We start from the raw sequence: 21,208 nt of genomic DNA on the forward strand, positions 1-21,208 counted from the left end.
GCCATCACAGTGGCTTCTGGGGAACCATCTTGCCCTGACAAAGGCTGAGAAGAACAAAAGAGCCTGGTGAGATGCCACTATCCAGCTGCCATTGGTAGTTCCTCTCTTCCTCAACTGTCACCACAGGGTCTTCTGAGGGACAATCATGCCCTGAGGGAGAGATAGAAGAAAGAAGCAGTCTGGTGAACTCTCATCACCCAGATCTGAGCGGTGGCCTCACTATCATCAGTAGTCATCACATATATGTGATGACTACTGAAACATGGAAGGTGCCTAAAGAAGAAGTGGAAGGATCATTAGGCGCAAGTGATCATGCTCTTCTGAAGTTTACTATACAACGGAAAGGAGCAGCCAAGCATACTAGGACTCAATTTCTTGACTTTAAGAAAGCCGACTTCATAAAACTTAGGGAAGTGCTGGGTGAGATCCCATGGACAGTAATACTAAAAGGAAAGGGAGTTCATGATGGCTGGGAGTTTGTTAAGAGGGAGATAGTAAAAGCACAACTTCAGGCAATACCAATGAGACGGAAACATGGAAGGTGCCTAAAGAAGCCAGGGTGGCTATCTAAAGAACTTTTAACTGAGTTAAGATTAAAAAAGGATGTGTACAAAAAATGGAAAAGGGGGGAAACCACCAAAGAGGAATTCAAACAAATAGCCAGCACGTGTAGACACAAAGTCAGAAAAGCTAAAGCACAGAATGAACTCAGGCTTGCTAGAGAGGTTAAAAGCAACAAAAAAGGCTTTTATGGGTATGTCCGTAGCAAAAGGAAGAACAAAGAAACAGTGGGGTCACTCAGAGGAGAAGATGGTGAAATGCAAACAGGGGACACAGAAAGGGCTGAACTCCTCAATGCCTTCTTTGCCTCAGTCTTCTCCGATAAAGAAAACAATGCCCGACCTGAAGAATTTGGAGGAAATGATTCAGCAGAGGAAACACAGCCCAGAATAACTAAGGAGATAGTACAAGAATACTTGGCTAGTTTAGATGTATTCAAGTCTCCAGGGCCAGATGAACTGCATCCAAGAGTATTAAAAGAACTGGCAGATGTGATCTCAGAACCACTGGCAGTCATCTTTGAGAATTCCTGGAGAACAGGCGAAGTCCCGGCAGACTGGAGGAGGGCAAATGTTGTCCCTATTTTCAAAAAGGGGAAAAGAGAGGACCCAAATAATTACCGCCCAGTCAGTCTAACATCAATACCAGGGAAGATTCTGGAGCAGATCATCAAGCAAACAATCTGTGAGCACCTAGAAAGGAATGCTGTGATCACCAATAGTCAGCATGGATTTCTGAAAAATAAGTCATGTCAGACGAACCTGATCTCATTTTTTGACAGAATTACAAGCCTGGTAGATGAAGGGAACGCAGTGGATGTAGTCTACCTTGATTTCAGCAAGGCATTTGACAAGGTGCCCCATGATATTCTTGTAAAGAAGCTGGTAAAATGCGGTCTTGACTATGGTACCACTCAGTGGATTTGTAACTGGCTGACTGACCGGACCCAAAGGGTGCTCATCAATGGTTCCTCTTCATCCTGGAGAAGAGTGACTAGTGGGGTGCCACAGGGTTCTGTCTTGGGCCCGGTCTTATTCAACATCTTTATCAACGACTTGGATGATGGACTCAAGGGCATCCTGATCAAATTTGCAGATGACACCAAACTGGGGGGGGTGGCTAACACCCCAGAAGACAGGATCACACTTCAAAACGACCTTGACAGATTAGAGAACTGGGCCAAAACAAACAAGATGAATTTTAACAGGGAGAAATGTAAAGTATTGCACTTGGGCAAAAAAAATGAGAGGCACAAATACAAGATGGGTGACACCTGGCTTGAGAGCAGTACATGTGAAAAGGATCTAGGAGTCTTGGTTGACCACAAACTTAACATGAGCCAACAGTGTGACGCGGCAGCTAAAAAAGCCAATGCAATTCTGGGCTGCATCAATAGGAGTATAGCATCTAGATCAAGGGAAGTTATAGTGCCACTGTATTCTGCTCTGGTCAGACCTCACCTGGAGTACTGTGTCCAGTTCTGGGCACCACAGTTCAAGAAGGACACTGACAAACTAGAACGTGTCCAGAGGAGGGCAACCAAAATGGTCAAAGGCCTGGAAACAATGCCTTATGAGGATCGGCTAAGGGAGCTGGGCATGTTTAGCCTGGAGAAGAGGAGGTTAAGGGGTGATATGATAGCCATGTTCAAATATATAAAAGGATGTCACATAGAGGAGGGAGAAAGGTTGTTTTCTGCTGCTCCAGAGAAGCGGACACGGAGCAATGGATACAAACTACAAGAAAGAAGATTCCACCTAAACATTAGGAAGAACTTTCTGACAGTAAGAGCTGTTCGACAGTGGAATTTGCTGCCAAGGAGTGTGGTGGAGTCTCCTTCTTTGGAGGTCTTTAAGCAGAGGCTTGACAACCATATGTCAGGAGTGCTCTGATGGTGTTTCCTGCTTGGCAGGGGGTTGGACTCGATGGCCCTTGTGGTCTATTCCAACTCTATGATTCTATGATTCTATGTCTGCAGGATCATCTTGCCCTTGAGGGGAACAGAGAAACAGAGGCTTCATCTTCTAAACAACGAGTTTCTTTTCCATTTTATTGTAACTTGTATGTTTGCATGCATGTATTTATCAATCAATGCATATTGTTATAATAATATTACATAAGCCACATTGGCCACATTCACAACATACATTTAAAACATTATAATATGACTTTTTACAGTCAGCTTCCCACAAATTATTTTGGGAGCCATAATTGGTGAGAATTGTTAGGAGAACCATCCTCCCTTTTTGAGGTCCACCTGAAAAGAGGTATATGAACACCTTAAATAAATACCATAAAGTCTGTTGTTTAGACAGTGTTTCAGCTGAGTATAATATTAAGGTCCTGTTCATGCTGTAGACTAAGGATGAGGTTCCATGTGTAGAAACACCTCTGTGTGCCTGTAAAGTAACTATTGATTCCAATGAGCTCTGCATGTATCTAGGTCAAGGGCATCCTCTTCCAGCTGTCCCTTTGCCTTCTACTATATCATTTGCCTCTGTTGGCCTCTGTTGACTCTCTTCTTGGCAGGGCTTGTCTGCAGAGGAAGGGTGAAAAAGAGCCAGGAACAACTACCAGCGGATGTGTGGCCAAGTGGTGGCAGGGCAAGAAAACTGCTGGAAGGGGGCTCTGTAATCAGGGCTGGATCTCCACTGATATAAAAGGGGGGGGGGAGAACGCTAAGAAGAAAAGTTATATACCTCTCAGTGCAACTTTACATTGACTGCTGTACAGCACCCTCTGGTGTCACATTTGTATAATGCATTTATAATGTTATAACTCACCAGTATAGATTAGTCCCAAGACTGCCTATAATTGATAAACAAGTGGTATATCCAGCCAATACTCAGGGTGGATGGGAGTTGTAGTCCAGCAACACCTGGAGGACTCCAGGTTCCCCATCCCTGCTCTAGGACTTTAGAAATGGCCACAACAGTGTTAGGAAATTATTGCAAGTGATTTATTTTGTACATAGTAGATCAAATGCTTCTATGGTGCAGTGGATTGGAGCAAGGAATTAGTCAGGAATAAAATGTCATTCAGACTTTGAAGATACTTTAACAGGGAATCCTCTGTCCCTTACCTTCAGCCTCCATTTGCAGTATGCAGATAATGATCCTTATCCTGCATTAGAAAGTTACTGAAGGGTTACTGATCACTTGCTATATAGTCATCCACTGCATAATTGCTCTTAAATCATGGAGACTGATGGGTTTATTGGATATATTGCACACATGGAGGAAAAAGAATATTGCACAAGAAACTGAAGTTATTTATTAAACATGGTGCAATAGATGAAAGGTGAAACAGATTCTGAAAATATTGGGTTTGGGGTGAACAGTCTAGTTGTCATAAAATCTAGCCTACATTCATGGTTGAATGAGTTGGTAGGGTGCTGGTGTAGTAAAATAGATTGTGTTACTACAGATAGGTGGTCACATTTATGGATATACCCACCATCAATTCCTCCCCCCCCCCCCCAAGTCATAGAACCACAAAGCAGAGGGAATTGAAAGGAGGGCCATAGGACTAAATCCCTGCTTGATGCAGGAACTTCAGAACTAAATCATCCCTGATAGATGGTTGTTCAGCTTCTGCTTGAAGATTTCCAATGAGGAAGGGCCCACTACTTTCCAGGCAATTGGCTTGGTTGTTGTACTGTTCTTATCACTTTCTCCTAATATTCAGCTGAAATTGACACCACTGCAGCTGAGGCCCATCATATAGTCCTGCACTTTGGGACAGCTGAGAACATGTTGCCTTCTCCTATAGGATTCCTTACACCATACACTGAGCACGGATACAAGCTGTCTCTGCAAATGTACAAGTATTTGTGTGAAAGGGTGTTCACTAGTTGAATTGTATAACTCAGCTGTTATGTATACAGGCATATACCCATTGGACATTACATTACAATATCTGGACAAGGGTACAGTGCAGCTATTTTGTAAACAGATTGTATGCTTGTTGAGCATAATGTGTGAACAGCCTTTCAGATATTTGAAGAGTGCTAGTACTCTTCTCTGCAAACAGAACTCTAGAGAGGTAGAGAATGGGTGATATCATTTCCCTTTCAATATTTCATTTCATTCCACAAGATTTATATTCTGCTTGATTGTAATAAAACCTCAAAGCAGCTTACAAAACGAATAAAACAATACAATTATCAGTTTAAAAATCCCCAGTTTAAAACATACATTTAAAAAGTCAAAACATAAGCTGAAACCCACTTTGAAACATGTGAAAGCTTTTTATTTAGACATGACAGGTTTTTTCTTATTTCACAAGATTTAAAAGGAGTTTATGACATGGGAAAGCATCCAAAGTGAATACTACCTTTGGTCTGAAATGAAATGAAATTATATAGTCAATTCTAATACCACAGGATTTCTCCACATTATTTTGCTGAATCTGTAGATCAGGCCTCAGATGCAGAAGATTCTGAGGATCAAAAAATAAAGTGCACAAATATTTAATGGATCACCTGAGCAAACTTGATCAGGGTCCATGATGGCTTTGATATCTATATACTGTGCATATATCTTCCAGGGAGAAAGATCAAACAGGTTTTCTCCCTGGAAGATATATGCAATCCAATATAAGAACACTGATAAATGTATTAGAATACTTGGATCTTAAAACTGATAAACCAGCGGCCATCATGTTTGTTGATGCTGAGAAGGCCTTCGATAATGTGTCTTGGAAGTTTATGAAAGAATTGATAGAAGAAATGGGATTCGGTGAAAATTTTATTAGAGGAATAAAGGCCATCTATTCTGATCAAAAGGCAAAACTAATCATCAATGGCAATATCTCAGAGCAATGCAAAATTAATAAAGGAACTAGGCAAGGATGCCCCTTATCGCCCCTAATTTTTGTCTTAGTAATGGAAGTATTAGATAACCAAATTAGCGAAGACAATTGTGTTAAAGGTATCACTTTGGGCAATAACGCGTTTAAGACTAAAGCATTCGCAGACAACATGCTTGTCATGACTGAAAATCCCAAAGAAAGTTTGATAAGAGTAATAGAATTGTTTAAGTTGCAGGCTTTAAACTGAACACTAATAAGAGCAGGTTAAGAGTTAAAAATGTACCTATGACTGAAAAGAAAGACATAGAAGAAGCTACGGGACTGAAGATTTGCCGGAAAGCAAAATATTTGGGCATCTGGATCACCTCCAAAAATCTAAATTTATTTCAGGATAACTATATAAAAGCTTGGCAAGAAATAATAAAAACACACCTTGAAACCTGGACTAAATTAAAGTTGTGATTCCTTGGTACGATTCTGATCATAAAAATGAATGTTCTCCCTAGACTGGTTTTCTTATTTCAAATGATCCCAATTCTGAGTGAGATAGGCTGCCTCAAAAAATGGCAACAAGAAATATCTAAATTTATATGGGAGGGCAGGAGACCCAGGATTAAACATCAAATCTTAATAGATATAAAGGATAGAGGTGGCTTTGCCCTGCCTGATTTGAAATTATATTGCAGTTTGAAAGATATGGATATGTTGGACTTGGAGGGACATAATAAGGGACATAACCGTTGGGGTTGGAATGCATATTTAATATATGGAAAGGCAAAAATACACAGAGATTTCTCAAATCATATCATAAGAAGATCACTTCTTAAAGTTTGGGAGAAATATAAAGATTGGAGTTCAAAATCCCGTGGTGGGCCTCTCCAGTAGAGGCTACAGTGGTGGGGAAAAAAACCCCGTTGGGAAATTGGCCTGCCTATAAAACACTTTTAAAAGAAGAAGAGAACCAACTGAAACTTAAGAACTTTAAGAGATGTCATTACAGATTGGTTCCAATATTATCAAATATTCAAAAGATTTAAGGTAGATAAACAAAAAGGGTTCACCAAGGAAATCTCAAGATTTGAATCCAACATAATAAATTCAAAAAGTAAAACCCTCTCTAAAGCTTATTGCCTCCTCATCGACTGGGAAGTCGAGGAGGAGGAAGTTACATCAGCCATGATTAAGTGGTCTCAAGACTTTGGGTATGCTATAACAATGCCCCAATGGGAAAACCTGTGGAAGAATAATTGGAAATTTACTACATGCTATGCCATAAAGGAAAACTTGTTAAAAATGCAACACTGGTGGTATTTAACTCCATGGAAATTAGCCAAAATGTAAAAAGGAGCCAAGAGTAATTGTTGGAGATGTGGAAACCAAATATCATATGTAGTGGCAAGTAGCAAAATAAAGAAATTTTGGGAGGAAATCCACTTTGAATTAGAAAAAATGTCAAGAATCTCATTTATTAGGAAACCAGGGGCATATCTGTTAGACATTACTGATTCAGATATTCCTAAAAAAATTAAAGATTTTTTTTGTATGCAACAGTGCAGTGAGAGTTCTTATAGCTACAAAGTGGAAGAGCGACATAATTCCTTCTAGATAAAGAGTGGATACAAAAATTGACTGAATATGCTGAATTAGATGGTCTATCTGAAAAAAATAAAAATAAACTGAGAACTGAATTTGTATCAAAATGGGAGGCCTTCAGAACATATCTTAAACAAAATTATACCATGTTAAAATCTGTAGCAGTTTTTGAGTGATCCCAGCAGTTTTTATTAATTGCTTATATAAATATAAACATTTATAAATTGTGAAAATATTAATATAGATAGTATTTTGATATGGCAGTAAATTTATGTAAAAATAATTAACGAATAAATGGGAAGTCGGGTATAAAAGAGAATGAGATTTTTATTTTTATTGGAGCATGAAATTGCAATTTATGTCATAATTTTTATCTTATTAACAAATTGTGTAAATTTTATTTTCTTTCCTTTTCCCTCCCCTCTTAAGTTGTACCCCTTTTTGGTATTTTATTTTATTTTTGTATGTAATAAGCATGGAAATAAGCTTAGAAAGGAGAATGGGGGGAAAAAGAGATATGTATATATTGTGTATCTGCATACTGAGCCATAGCTTGCTTATTTATTTATTTATTTATTTATATGCCGCCCTATACCCAGAGGTCTCAGGGTGGTTCACAGAATAAAATCAAAATATAAAACCACAAAATACATAATCAAAATAACAACAACAACCCAATAACCCCCACAACGCAATAACACCCTCCTATATAAACAGCACAAGCAGGTTTTTGGTTTTTTTTGCATACACTGTGCTTAAAAAAGATGAATAAGCATATCTGGTGTGTGACTATTTCTTAATGAAAATCGAGGAGTATCTGCTATGCATGCCAAAGTCCCCCAGCTACAGTACCTGGCACCTTCAGGTAGGCTCTTGCCTAAAACCCAGAAGTGCCACTGCCCATCAAGGTAGACAATATTGGGCTATATGGACTCAGTATAAAGAAGTTTCCTGTGTTCCTAAAAGGGGGCAAATAACCACTCAGATGTAAAGAAGCACTTCGTAACGGTTCAAGTTGTGTTCCTGTGTTAGTAGTTGAAACAGAATGGGGGGTGTTGGTGGTGTTGTTCGCCCCTCCATCACATACCCATGAAACTTCCTATAATTATTTAACAGTGGGATATGGTCTCCAGCAATTCTTCAGGAAGTATCTTGGGATAGCGCGACCGTCTTCAGGCAATGGGTAGTTTGTAAAGAGGAAATAACATGCTGATTTGCAGTTATAATTGAGGAAAATTGCTTAAGAGGATTCTGACAGTATAGAAAATAGGCCAATTAGTTAACCCACTTCTCTCCTCCTGTGATTCTTGAGTGTCTCCATTTAATTTTGCTGTCACTTATGTAGCAAGGTTAAAAATGGATTAGCACTCCATGCCACCCCTTAGCTCCCTCCCTTCATTTTTATTTTAAGCATGATGGGTTGTAGGGTTTTGTGTGTGCTTAGAATTAAAAAAGCACAAGAAAGTTCTTTACTCCCATTTAACATAAAGCAATAGCTCACAATTTTAAAACTAGCAAGATCTTTTTTTAAAGGTTTTTTTTTAATGACCCCTCTATTCAAGCAGTATTCTTCTCAGTCATTCTCTAGGGAAGTATTGTAATAATTCTCTTGTGCAAATCTATGGGATCACAATGGCAAATATGCGAGGAAATTGTGAAATAATAAAGAAAGAAGAAGGAAAAGTGCAAGACCTTGTGGACTGGATGCTTCAGTTATGTCTTGTTCAGGAAAGTGTAAATTAGGTAGATTCACCTTTAAAAGTGAATTTAATTTTATTTCTTCCCCTGTTCCTACTTACAGCCCTATGTGTCTCTGTGTTAAATAGATATTGATTGTGTGCATATGGGGGGTGGAATTCATTCAGTCCACTTTTCACAGCAGACCAGCCCAATCTGACACTCCTGGACATGTTTGTCGATCAGAATTCAAGCCCCAGTTGGATTATGCACTTCTACAGATTTTCCAGTGCACTTTTGGTAGGTTAAAACCATGCACATTGTATATAAAAGATTTGTACAAAATATGTCCTTCTATGATTAATGCAATGAATAGTGCATTCCAAGTGTGTGTGATTTAAATGCAGACTTTTTTGTGCATTCTTTCAGAAAATGTGCACAAATTGGGATGGAACAGACCTGGGAACAAGCACCAGCGAATTAGAATTGAATCCCTATGTGTACATTAATCCCTGAATTGTATTAATTCCCTATTTTCTATTAATATTCACATAGAATTCACACAGACGCAGAACTGGTAACACTATTTCAATGTAAGTGAAGTTTCTGGGCTGTTTTCAAAGACAGCCCCCCCATACAACATATGTTACCAGAGCTTGGATAACTAACTGTAGAAAGGCTTTCAATGGATAGGGTTGTAGGTGGGGTGTCAATCAGCCTGAACTAAAAAGTGCTCTGAACCTTAGAGGGCACTTGACACAGCTCCGTCTATGCCCCCCTACAAAACTGTGCTCTGCTTTAAGGAATGTATAACCCCCTATAGAATATGTTGAATGTTACTCACCTGGACAGACAAGCCATGGATGTGAGGAGAACAAGCTATTTAATTTACTTGTTTTCTGTGGTCTCTTAAAAACCTAAGAGGGAGACAAATGCTTGCAGTCTAGGAAGGGGGGGGGGAGCAAGTTAAATATCAGAATTTTGGCCTTTCCACTTTTTCAGAATAATTGTGCCCCATTTGGGGCTAACATTGTAAGCTGGTCACAATGGGTGCTGTGAAACTGCCCTCCGAATGAGAAGGGGGGAGGGGTTGCAGCCTGCGGAACAGCCTAATGGTATTTCATTAACAAACTGTAAATAGCAACAGCATAAGCTAGATGTGAAGCTGCTTTCATGGGCCATAAATGCTAATGTTTATTACCAATAAAAGTCAAAGGAGCATTTAGTAAAGCAGTTTACCAAACAAACATTAAATATTGTAATGCATTAGCTTCAATGGACAGAATCAGGTTATTTAATTAACAGTGAGTAATTTGCTAGATTTCCCCCCTCTTTAGTTTACCACAAATGATTTTCCAATTCGTCCAGAACAAATAATCCCATGAGTGCAAAAAGCAGAGCAGAACTATTTAAATGCTCTGTGTGCGTGCGCGCACGCCCTGGGAATGGGGATGGAAATAGAAAGCTATAGGGGATTGAAGTTTATTGGGGCAATTATCCCCATTATGTGCCCAGGCACAGTCCCCCCTCCTCCCCTTGAAGCCAGACCCGATATCAAAGAAGAAGACATGCCAACATATTTTGGGATTAAATTGGCCAGAAGTTTATTTAAATTTCAGATGTAGGAAACCTTGGCATGGGCATTGGACATGTATCCTTCTAAGCCCCCTGCTGGGGTTCTGAGGCAAGACAGGGTCAAACAGGAATATGGAACTACTGCAAAATGTGCGTTTACACAGATGGCTCTTTACCGCGACACCAGGGGGAGTTCTTTGGCCCGCCCGTTGTGCGCATGTGGACAGAGACTCCACTCAGGACCCCTCTAACGGGGTACCCTGTTATCTTTACGGCGGAAGGGGTGAGTCACCACTTCACTCCTTCACCAGTTATTAGACTAAAGGATTCCGCACAAGGCCTAAAACCGCCAAGACTATCTACAGCTGAAACCATTCCTCAAGGCCCTGCTTCACAGCTCTAAACCAGTGTTCATTCCCTATAGGGGTGAGGTGCACTTTGTCACATCTTAAAAGGTCCAATTTGTCAGTTTTAATGTCCGTATGTCTGATACTTGGCCACCAAGACGCAGGGCTGTGTTGTGTAAAGCCCTTTCGACTTTTACTAGGGCAGAATTGAGGTGAGAAAGCTTGAACGCCCCTCTCCATTGCAGACACGGAAGGAGCTCAGACCAAAAAATGGTGGTATGTTACCTTGAAGGCATTCTAACACAAAAAGGCAAAGCACCTGGATGACAAGTTCTGATTTGGCTGTTTGTTTGGCTATGATTCTCACCACTGTCTTGTTGTCCAACCAGTAGAAAACCTTGGTATTCTTGAAGTGGTGCCAATTAGGAAGTGCATAGGTGACATTTAAAAATTCAGGGGAAGCTACTGGAAGAAAATTATGAGAAAAAATAATAATTTCAGAATGTATTTTCTGAAAAACCTACGACCATCCTTAGAATTTCTTAAAGCAATATTTCCCAGCCATCAGGTGGCTACTCTTTGGAGTTGAACATTTCTGGAATGCTTTTGATTGCATCTGCAAGCACAAGGGGAGCAACATAAGAAAAAAAAGAGAACAAAAAGGGGGTGGGGAGAAGACAGGAACATACTGTGTATATCATCTTATGATCAGACTGTTAGCTGAACAAGTTGAAGTAACAATGCAGCATGTAGAGGATACGATGGCTTTTGAATAAACTATGGTTGGGGTTTGAATATATCTGATAGTTTATGATCACAGTAATCACACTGCTAATGTTCTGTAATTCAATTATGGCACAGTAGTGCACATTAGCAAATCTGAAACACAGTGGGAGAAACTAGTTAAACTCACATTTCAGTAATATCAATATTAAGCTGACTGCATAATTACCTCTGAAAAGTCGCCACTTAAGACACAGCAACATAAGGAATAAATTATGAAGATGAATGGCATTGCTAATTCACCATCATGTGAGGGAGAAGGAGGTATGAAAAAATAAATAGAACTGAAATGATTATTTTCCTTTTAGCACCCAAATATTATAACATCACAACATTTAGCATTGTATACTTTGCCCTCTAACGCACGAGACTGAAATGAGTTTTCAATTATTGTTTAATTCATTGCTTCTGAAAGCAGCATTAAGTTAGATGGCTTTATTCATATTGGGTTGGATCCAAGGTACTGTACAAATAAGGAAAACAGCCCAGAGCACGATTCTGAAATGCTTGATATGACACAGTACTAAAGTAGGGTAGTTCTCTAAGAGTTCTCATGCTTTCCTTGCAAATGAGGTTGCACAAACTGGCACACAAGTGGAATCTACACCAGCCTTGCCTAATCATGTGTCTTCCAGATGTTTTGGATTACAACTCCCTTCAATCCCAGCTAGCGCATTTGTGGTGGAAGTCCAAATAATCTGGAAGGCAGGTGGGGGAAGGCTGGTCAACATCATATTTGGCTATAGTTTATTAGCTCTTAGTCATAAGCTCTTAGACACAATGATTTGATCATTGGTAGCTGGAGCTATAAATATGTTAACATACATATAATGTTGTTGTTGTTTAGTCGTGTCCGACTCTTCATGACCCCATGGACCAGAGCAGTCTTCCACCGCCTCCCACAGTGTTAAAAAAAGTGTTTAAAAAGTATTAAAATAGTGTTTAAAAAGTTGGGTGCCACTCCCACTCTCTGCTGAGCTGCAACAAGATTCCAAGATTCCAGGCACTCACCCAGTGTCTGTGTTCCATTGGAGAATTGAGACATGGCGGAAACTGTTGTAGCTTAAGGAAATATGGTTTATTCACCATGGAAGGAGTACAGATCCTACAACATGGTCATTTCAAGAGGGGCTTGTATCCCACAGCAGTGCAACCCTGGAGTCCAAGGTATTGTTATAGATTTAGGGTAAACCCTAGAAATGAATAAACCCTGGAAATGAATAAATATTAGGATTTGGATTGATTGGGATATGGATTAAGACACCAACTACAGAGCTGCCAGACAGGGCATTCCTGGGTTGGCTTATGCAAACCAGCCAAGCCAAGCTAGGGCTGTTAAAGGAACAACAGAGAGCCATTGAGGGTCATTTCCAGTGTAAGAGAACTTCCTCCATGCCCTGAGGTGTGAAAAGAGACAGGGGTTTGAAGGGTGGCCCAGGTGTTAGGGTGTGTTTTGGAGTAGGGGTTTCTGGGAGGGAGAAGGGCTGACATTCAACTTTGAAAGAGACAACCTCATGTTTGCTTGCACTGCTGCCTCTGGAAATGTGTATGCCATAAGATCTGGACTTCCTTCATGCAGACAGAAGGTGTAAATAAGTGAATAAACCATATTTCTTAAAGCACGGCACCCTCCACCATGTATTCTATTCTCCAAAGGGACATAGACCCTGTGTATGTGTCTGGGAACACATGGGCCCTTGTCACTGCTCGGCAGAGAGAGGGGCAGGCACCCTGCTTTTGTAACAACATCTTTCCCAGCCAGCCAGCCAGCCTGCAGCCAGCCTGTCTAAGATGGATCCCATTCTTCCTTCCCTCTTCTTCCCAGCAACCTTTGCTCAAGACTCTCTTTTCCTGTCACCTCAAAGCCAATTACCCTGACAACCTTCCAAACCCCCAGACTCACACCTCAGGAAGGGGGGTGAGGGCAGTTCTCTTACATTGCCAATGACCCTCAATGGCCTTGTGTTGTTTCTTAATGGCCCTAGCTTGGCCAAGTTGTTTTGTATAGGCTAGCCCAGGAATTCCTATGCAGCTTGTATTTCTCCCTTCACATTCTAAATAATCAAAACCCCACCATTTATTAATTTATATGGTTTAGGTGGGTCTCACTCCCAAATCTGTAACAAAATTATACTATTTGTAGTGATTCAGAAAATGAAACTATCTGAAAATCTCAATGTTGGGCTTATCCCCCAATTTCCATCCTGCTCCATGACCTTGGTGAAAAGTCTACTTTTTTCCCACTGGTTCTATTAAGAATACACATATTTATCATATATAATATGCATAATATTATATACCACATTTAAAGGTGCCAAATGCATGCCACATTTGCCAAGATGCACACATGTAATCATAGGTTTAGAAGACCAACCACCTGCACAAAGTGTGACCAGCAATGCACGATGCAACTACAGCATCCCTTACAGATGGCTCTACAGACTTTACTGGATAGGGTCCAGCAAAGATCTACAAATTAATGGTAGTACAGTGATACCTCTGGTTGCGAACGGGATCTGTTCTGGAGGCCCGTTTGCAACATGAAAGGAACACAACCCACGTCTGTGCATCTGCACACGTGCGGGTCGCAATTTGTTGTTTCTAAGCATGCACGTTATATCATTTTGTGCATCTGCGCATGCGTGAGCAGCGAAACCCGGAAGTAACCCTTTCCGGTACTTCCGGGTTGCCGCGGGACACAACCTGAAAAAGCGTAACATGAAGCAAACGGAGCAAGAGGTATGACTGTATACAATTTTTTTAAAAAAACGAATAAGCCCACCACTTGTGGAGACAGTGTCTTTGACTGATGAACAACTCTCATTGTTCCAAAGTGTTTCTTAAGGTTCAGTCAAAATTCTGCTTCCTTACAATTTCAACTCTTGTTCTGTCATTAAAGCAATAGAAGAAATGGTTCCCAAATGACATTAAATGCATATCTACATACATAACTTGTGTGAGATACAAGTGATTGTGTGCAAAGTAAAACCTTGATTGGTGACAGCTATTCCAGTCTATGCTGAGAGTGCTGCAAATGAAAACACTGTCACCTTCAAAAGCATCCACTCTTCCTCCACCCTGCCAGGAGTCTAGTCAACTCAATGTCAGAATAAACTGCTTGATTGATATCCTGCTCTCAAATAACACCTCAATTCCATTTAAAAAATAAAATTAATCAATATTTAGGAACAAAATGACACACACACACAAATAACATTTTCGTTAACATTATTAAAATTGCTGGCTGAAATTTCACCTTGAGAATTAAAAAAAAAGTCAATATATTTGAACAACTATGCATGCTTGCTCAGTGTTATTCCTTGATATTTCATTTTCCACAAGGATTTGGACAGCGTATCATGGTAGTAGCACTTCAGTAGTAGTCTTCATATAAAGGAGACCTTAGGCTAATTTCTTGGTTGGCACTAGACTGCCAATATTTTGCAGGAGGGTTTCAAACACGTATTGGAAATTTAGGTTTGCATAACTAAAGCCGATTAAAGGGCTCTGTTGCAACAAAACTACATTTTTGATTTTTTTTTAAAGGACTTTTTGTGGTTAGAAAAGTGAAAGAGTATAGAAAGTGAAACGTGGGATTAGTGGAAAGGTGTGCAAGCAAAATAGGATGAATTCAGGATGAATGCTAATTTTCATTTAATGATCCTGCAAAGAAATCAAAATGAATGCTCAAGAAAAAAAGGGCGTAGTCTAACCTCCATGTGAACTTTATGCAAGTGTATCAGGATGAATAATCTGAAGAAGCCCCTGGTATCTTTAGTTGCAGTATCTCTCAAATATTGCACAGGGTGCTGGGTCATATGAAACTCTCCATGCATATAAGTATGTGCTCTATGTGTAGCCACCAGGGGGTCCAACTCTCCATTCCCATGTAGAGCAACCCTGGAGTTTTAACACCTGAAGAAGCCTTATCAAGCGGCAGCTTGATATATGTCCAGACATTTTTGGATTCCTTTGATCCTGTTGTTTGACATCTCAGGCACAGTTAAGTCACCAATCCACACTATATTACACTAATCTTTGAAAGTCTAATATCAACTTCTCAACGTTTTATTATTATTATTTAAAACACTTTCAACTCCCCCCCCCCGCCCTTATATTCATTTGCTCAGTAAAATTCCCCACACAGCCAAACATTCTGGCTATGCTTGTTTCTGCTTTTAAAATAATCTCATTCTGGGAAATTAAGTCTTTGAACTTGAAGAACTGCCGGCTTTGGAAAATTACCAAGAGAATATACTGTGAGAAGATATATCTAATGTCCATCTGGGGTATCACACTATATTTATTATCCATGTTAAATGTAAGCAAGCATCAGTAAATCACATATCTGGCACCAGACTATACATTCAATGTGGTTAAGGAAGCAAAACATACGTAATTAGTCAAAGATGTCATGCATAAAAAATCATGCAGAAACTGCAACTGACTAAATTAAATCCTTGGCAACGAGTTATATTGCAGAGCAAGTGATATGGTTCACAATGCATAGCCAGCTAACTTCGCATTTCGTTGGGGACCGGCTAAATGGTGTTTGGAGGAACTGCTAGGAAGCTGATTATTTAAGGACAGGCTCCACTTCCCCTCCACCAGTCAGTCAGGGCTCTTCCAGACATTTCTTGTACAGTGGTACCTCAGGTTACAGACACTTCAGGTTACAGATGCTTCAGGTTACAGACTCCGCTAACCCAGAAATAGTACCTCGGGTTAAAAACTTTGCTTCAGGATGAGAACAGAAATCATTGGTGGCAGCGGGAGGCCCCATTAGCTAAAGTGGTACCTCAGGTTAAGAAGAGTTTCAGGTTAAGAACGGACCTCCAGAACAAATTAAGTTCTTAACCCAAGGTACCACTATATTATGAATTTATGATGATTCGCGCTCATGGTGGTACTAGGACAATTATATGCAGTCCAGCTTTCAATAATGTTTACATCTGCTAAAGTTTTGAGGCTGACATAGGGCATCATTCCTCATTGTTATATGTCCCATAGTTTCCCGGTAAAATCATGTAACTTTGTATGTATCACAAACGTCCCAGATTTCTCTCTCTCCATGTTTTTTTGCACTATAGTGCAGGAATAATCCGACTACAGTAGTGCATTGGAGAAACATTGTAGAACAGCTAATAAAGTAGAACAATATGCGGACTGTCCAGTATTAATCCAAAGGTAATACACTGTTATTGCTTCATTGATATGTTTCAGAATACCATACCCTCCATACCCTGTCTTTTTGGGGGGGAGGCAAGGAATCCCTACCAGCAGAGTACATTTGGCACACTAACCATTCCTTGGTCATCCCCACACTCATCCCTAAAACGTGCAAAGGTTTGGTTATATCGCTGTTGCCAAATCCAGGCCTTTAAAGCTTGTCGTTGAATCAGGATAAGAATGTTTAAAGCTGTCATTGTGTGCCAGGAAGATTCCCTTTACTCTGCTCTTTGTCAGGACCTGTCTAATTGAATGTTAGATGTGCACACAGTGTCCCATCAGTAATGTGTGCCGTACTTTCTGAGTGACAGATTAAAGAAATCTGTATTTTAAACACTTTTCTTCTCTTGACAATGTGAATCCCATAACCCCCTCTCTTATCCATTTTAATAAGCTGCACTTTATGCTGATCTAGTAACTGAACATTTGATAAGGATTATAAAAATGTGTTTCGCTCATGTTAAATCACTAATATTGCTCCTTTGAATCAGGCTTCAGTCAAGATACAGAGGGAGATGCATTCTCTTTCCTCAGATATTTGAGGTGGTAGATTCCACCATCCAAGATTAACCTTCACTCTCAATTTTCCTAACATTGGGTATTTTATAACTAATCTATTTGAGATTAAAGAAAATGTGTATTTTCCTTCAGTTTTCCATGGAAGGGCCAAGAGCTTTGAAGCCCCGCGACTGCATAAGGCTTGCTAAGTTTACTTCAGGGTTTCCCCAACTTGGGTCTCCAGTTGTTTTTGGACTACAACTCCCTTTGTCTCCAGTTAGTAGGACCAGTGGTCAAGTATGATGGTAATTGCAGTCCCAAAAACAACAGTTGGAGACCCAAGTTTGGGAATCCCTGGTTTAGTTCATTGGGAGGAGCGAGGTGAAATAGATCTAGGTTATTAGTGAGCATCTCTATGGCCAAGTGGACATTATATTAAGTTAATTACTTAATCATGATTATTAGATTCAAATCTTACCTTTCATTTGCAATTCCCCCTTTGCAATTATCTACTGTCCTCAGTTCCCGAGAAGAGGAACATTGGCACTTCTGGCCTCTGTGGCTCAGTACAAATGAATGGCACCAGCACCAGACTGTCCCAACACCAGAGGGCAACTCTGCAATCTCAGTGTTTTCTCTATCAGTTCCTGCCTACTGGTGCTCTACAACTCCCATCATTCTTGACTACTGACCAAGCTGGCTGTTGGGAGTTGTGGTACGAAACATGGAGAGCGACAGCTGGTGAATGTTGTTGTAGGCAGGTATAGCAGCATAGAGGTATTTGTGCAAATAGCCCTCTCCTGCAGCAAGCACGTGAGGGAGTTCTGAAGAAGGAAAAGAAAAAGGACCACCTAGTTATCTCATACATTTAATAAGGTAAGTGTGCACACCTTGTCCCACCCCATGAAATTTCAGAAAAAAATATTCAGGGTTATAGTTAGAAAACAACAACAAAGAGGTAGGTTGGGGGGCAGGAACTCATAAAGATCAGAAATAGGCTTTGACTTAGCACAAATGTTAAGAGTGTCCTCTGAAGAAATTATACTGTTGCTGATGCTACAATGTCATTGTTCCCATTAACCAATAAGGATTCTTCTGCAGCTAATCCTCCTCTTCTGACCACTATTTGTGCTGTGCTTTCCTGTGGTATTTGTTTTTCCCCTGACTGTTAGTGATTAATAAAAGGCATCCTTGAAGTTCATGGGAGACTAAAGAAGCAAACGAGGCTTCCTGCTATCAGAGAAATCATTCTGAAACCAAGTAAAGGTCAAGGTGTTTTTCTTAGCAGCAGATCCTCAGGTTGGAAGTCAGGCTATTTATCATCTATAAAGTGCTGCCTTTGCAGCCTTTGTGATAATTTCGTCAATAAGAAAGAACTAAATAATTGTGTCCTTTTGTGCAAGACCCATCTCATCTATATTTAAGCAGGGCTAGAGAGAAAATGTTAGCAGATGGAAGAGGCTTTGTGAGTCAACCTGCAAAGTATAAGGGCAACTTGTAAACCTGAGACAATTGTGTGTGTGTGTGTGAGAGAGAGAGAGAGAGAGAGAAAGAGAGAAAGAAAGAGAGAAAGAGAGAGAGTAGGGTGCAGGGTGAATCTCAAAGATGTTTGCAAGAAATTCAGATGCATATTATCCCAATTTGAATTTACTTTTCCTAAGTATAGAATATTAAGCAACAATAAAGGTTTTTTATTTTTATTTTAGAAGCAGGTTAATAAAAGATCTAGAAAGATAATAGTGTGTGCATCTCAGTGTAGGAGAATGCATCAGTCTGAAGAATCTGAAAGCTATAAATCCAAAAAGAAAACCATAGCAAAGAGGATGGTGGGGGGCATGACACATTCCTATACACTAAAGGAGGAGAACTGAACCTGGCTAGCTAGCTCAATCCTCAATCTCCCCCACCCCCTACACAACGTTTGACAGGTGGGTGTGACTCTCCACCTGTCAATCACATGATGTCGCAATGCTGCAGAAATTTTTGCCCATGTGGTTTAAAATGAAATTCTGTGGGCAAAGGTCCAGCGATTTCGCAAGCCGCAGTAATCAGCAGTTTGTCAGGGCTTGCAAACCACTCTGCAAATGTCAACGACCAGCTGATTGCAGGTGCTAGAAAAATGTCCTGCACAGTGCTTTACAGGCACATGCCCAATATAGGTGTCAGGTAGGTGGACATAATGGTATTGGGACCAAATGAGAAGGCCTGGTGGACCTAATTAGGCTCATGAGCTGGACATTTCCCACTGCTGCTAAACAGTTACATGGGAGACCATTGAATGCAATGGGCTTACTTCTGAATAGATTTCAGTATAGAATTGCGCAGTAAAGTGTTTCATATTATGTGGAAGATCTATGACACTATGTTCTTAGGACCCACCTTATTTTATAGTTGTGAGTTGTTTTAAATGTTTTTAATTTTGTGTTTTAATTCTGTAATCCACCCTGGGACATTAGGGTGTAGGGCGGATAATTAATGATAATAATAATTTTCACATAAAACAGTTTTGAAAGAGCTTCCATTTGGATCCAATTGTAGGCTGTAATGGAGGCTGCTCAGGAGCAAGCTGTCACAATTTCTGTTTGTTCTTTGCAATAAATCATCCTCTTTAATTAGCTGGACTTGTGCGTTTTAAGTGCTGCTGACAGGAATACTCCTGTATTTAAACAACTTTCTGTTTTAAAAACAAAGAACCATAGGAAGAGACAGCAAGGGCCTGGATGGTGTCTCTCAACAGCTGGCACCTGACCAGCAGATAGCTCACCTGGTCACATGGTGGGGTCCACAAGTGGCTCAACAGGTGAGATGGAGACACTGCACTAGGATCTCAGCATGTGACTCCCTAATGCTTACCGGAAGAGAGAAGGGTCAAGACAGCAAGGAGGCTGGCACAATGCAAAGCAGCAGATTGGCTCCGCTGCCAACCTCCCTGCTGCCTTGCCCTTCCCCTGTCCAGTAAGCAACAGTGAACCACCTGCTGGGAAGCTAGTATGGTAGATCTGCCTTTGGTGGGGAGCATTGCATTTCTCTTTGGCTCACAGCAGTTATTTCTAAATTTGCATGTATGCATGTAAATTAGCATGCACAAATGCTTATGCTATTTTGTCTGTTTTCTATGGAGATGTATAAGTAGCACCTCTGTTCCAGAAACTGCTTGGTGACAAGAAAAATACCCCCTGGGCTAATAGGGGGTTGGGGGCTCTTATTCTTTTAACTTGAAATTAAAATGTCAATAGAGTTGCATCATGGGTCTCCTGCATAAAGCACTACTTGGCCTATACATGTCCTATATGTATAATCCTCAATATCTCTTCTTATTGTCTTCAGTGGGGCTTACTCACATGCAAGTGGGATTGCAACTCCCTCTGCAGTGGTTTCAAAGGGGAATTAAGCTTCTAGTTAAAGCTTTCCCCTGGAAATCAATGGAGCTTAAAAAAGTGTTTAATGTGGACAGGATCCCGACTTAAGTCTTGTCAATGAGAGTTTATCCCCCCCCCCCCCCAGAATGTCTCAAGGAAGCTGTGAGGGAGGAACTGTTGGGTGAATGTCAGAAAGTTTCTTAGTAAGGGCTGCTGCTTTACAAGGTTTTTGGAGACAAAGAATGAGATTATTATTAATGAGAGTGTTTTGAGATTCAGAATTTGTGTGTTTGTGTAGAAGGGAGAGTACACCCACCAGTTAATTAAAAGCCTATTTATATTATTAATAATCTGATTAGACAAAACTGAGCACTCAGCTACTTCCTAATTTCTAAGATTAATTGCAGTTGGTTACCTAATGAGCTTTCATTGAGTCAACCTGCAAGAATGGCTGACTTTTAGAAACTTTTCATAGACACAAAGTTGACATGGAGCGTACATCAAATTAGAGGCACTAGGTATCTTTAATCTTTATTCAGATGTGCCAGATAATAAGCATTGCATTAGAATTAGCACATTTCCTGTGCATTCACTAGTTCCTTTAAAAAAGCCAGTGTTAGATGTTGTAACTAAGCTTGCAATCCTAACCCCACTTACCTGTGAGTAAATCCCATTAAATTAAATAGGGCAAACATCTGAGTAGAGGTAGTCAGGATTACACAATAAATAAATACCATTGCCTATGAACCCCAGAACAATAAGCAGGACTGTGGT

The sequence above is a fragment of the Podarcis tiliguerta genome, assembly GCF_965153285.1.
Source record: "Podarcis tiliguerta genome assembly, chromosome: Z".
NCBI classification, from domain to species: domain Eukaryota; kingdom Metazoa; phylum Chordata; class Lepidosauria; order Squamata; family Lacertidae; genus Podarcis; species Podarcis tiliguerta.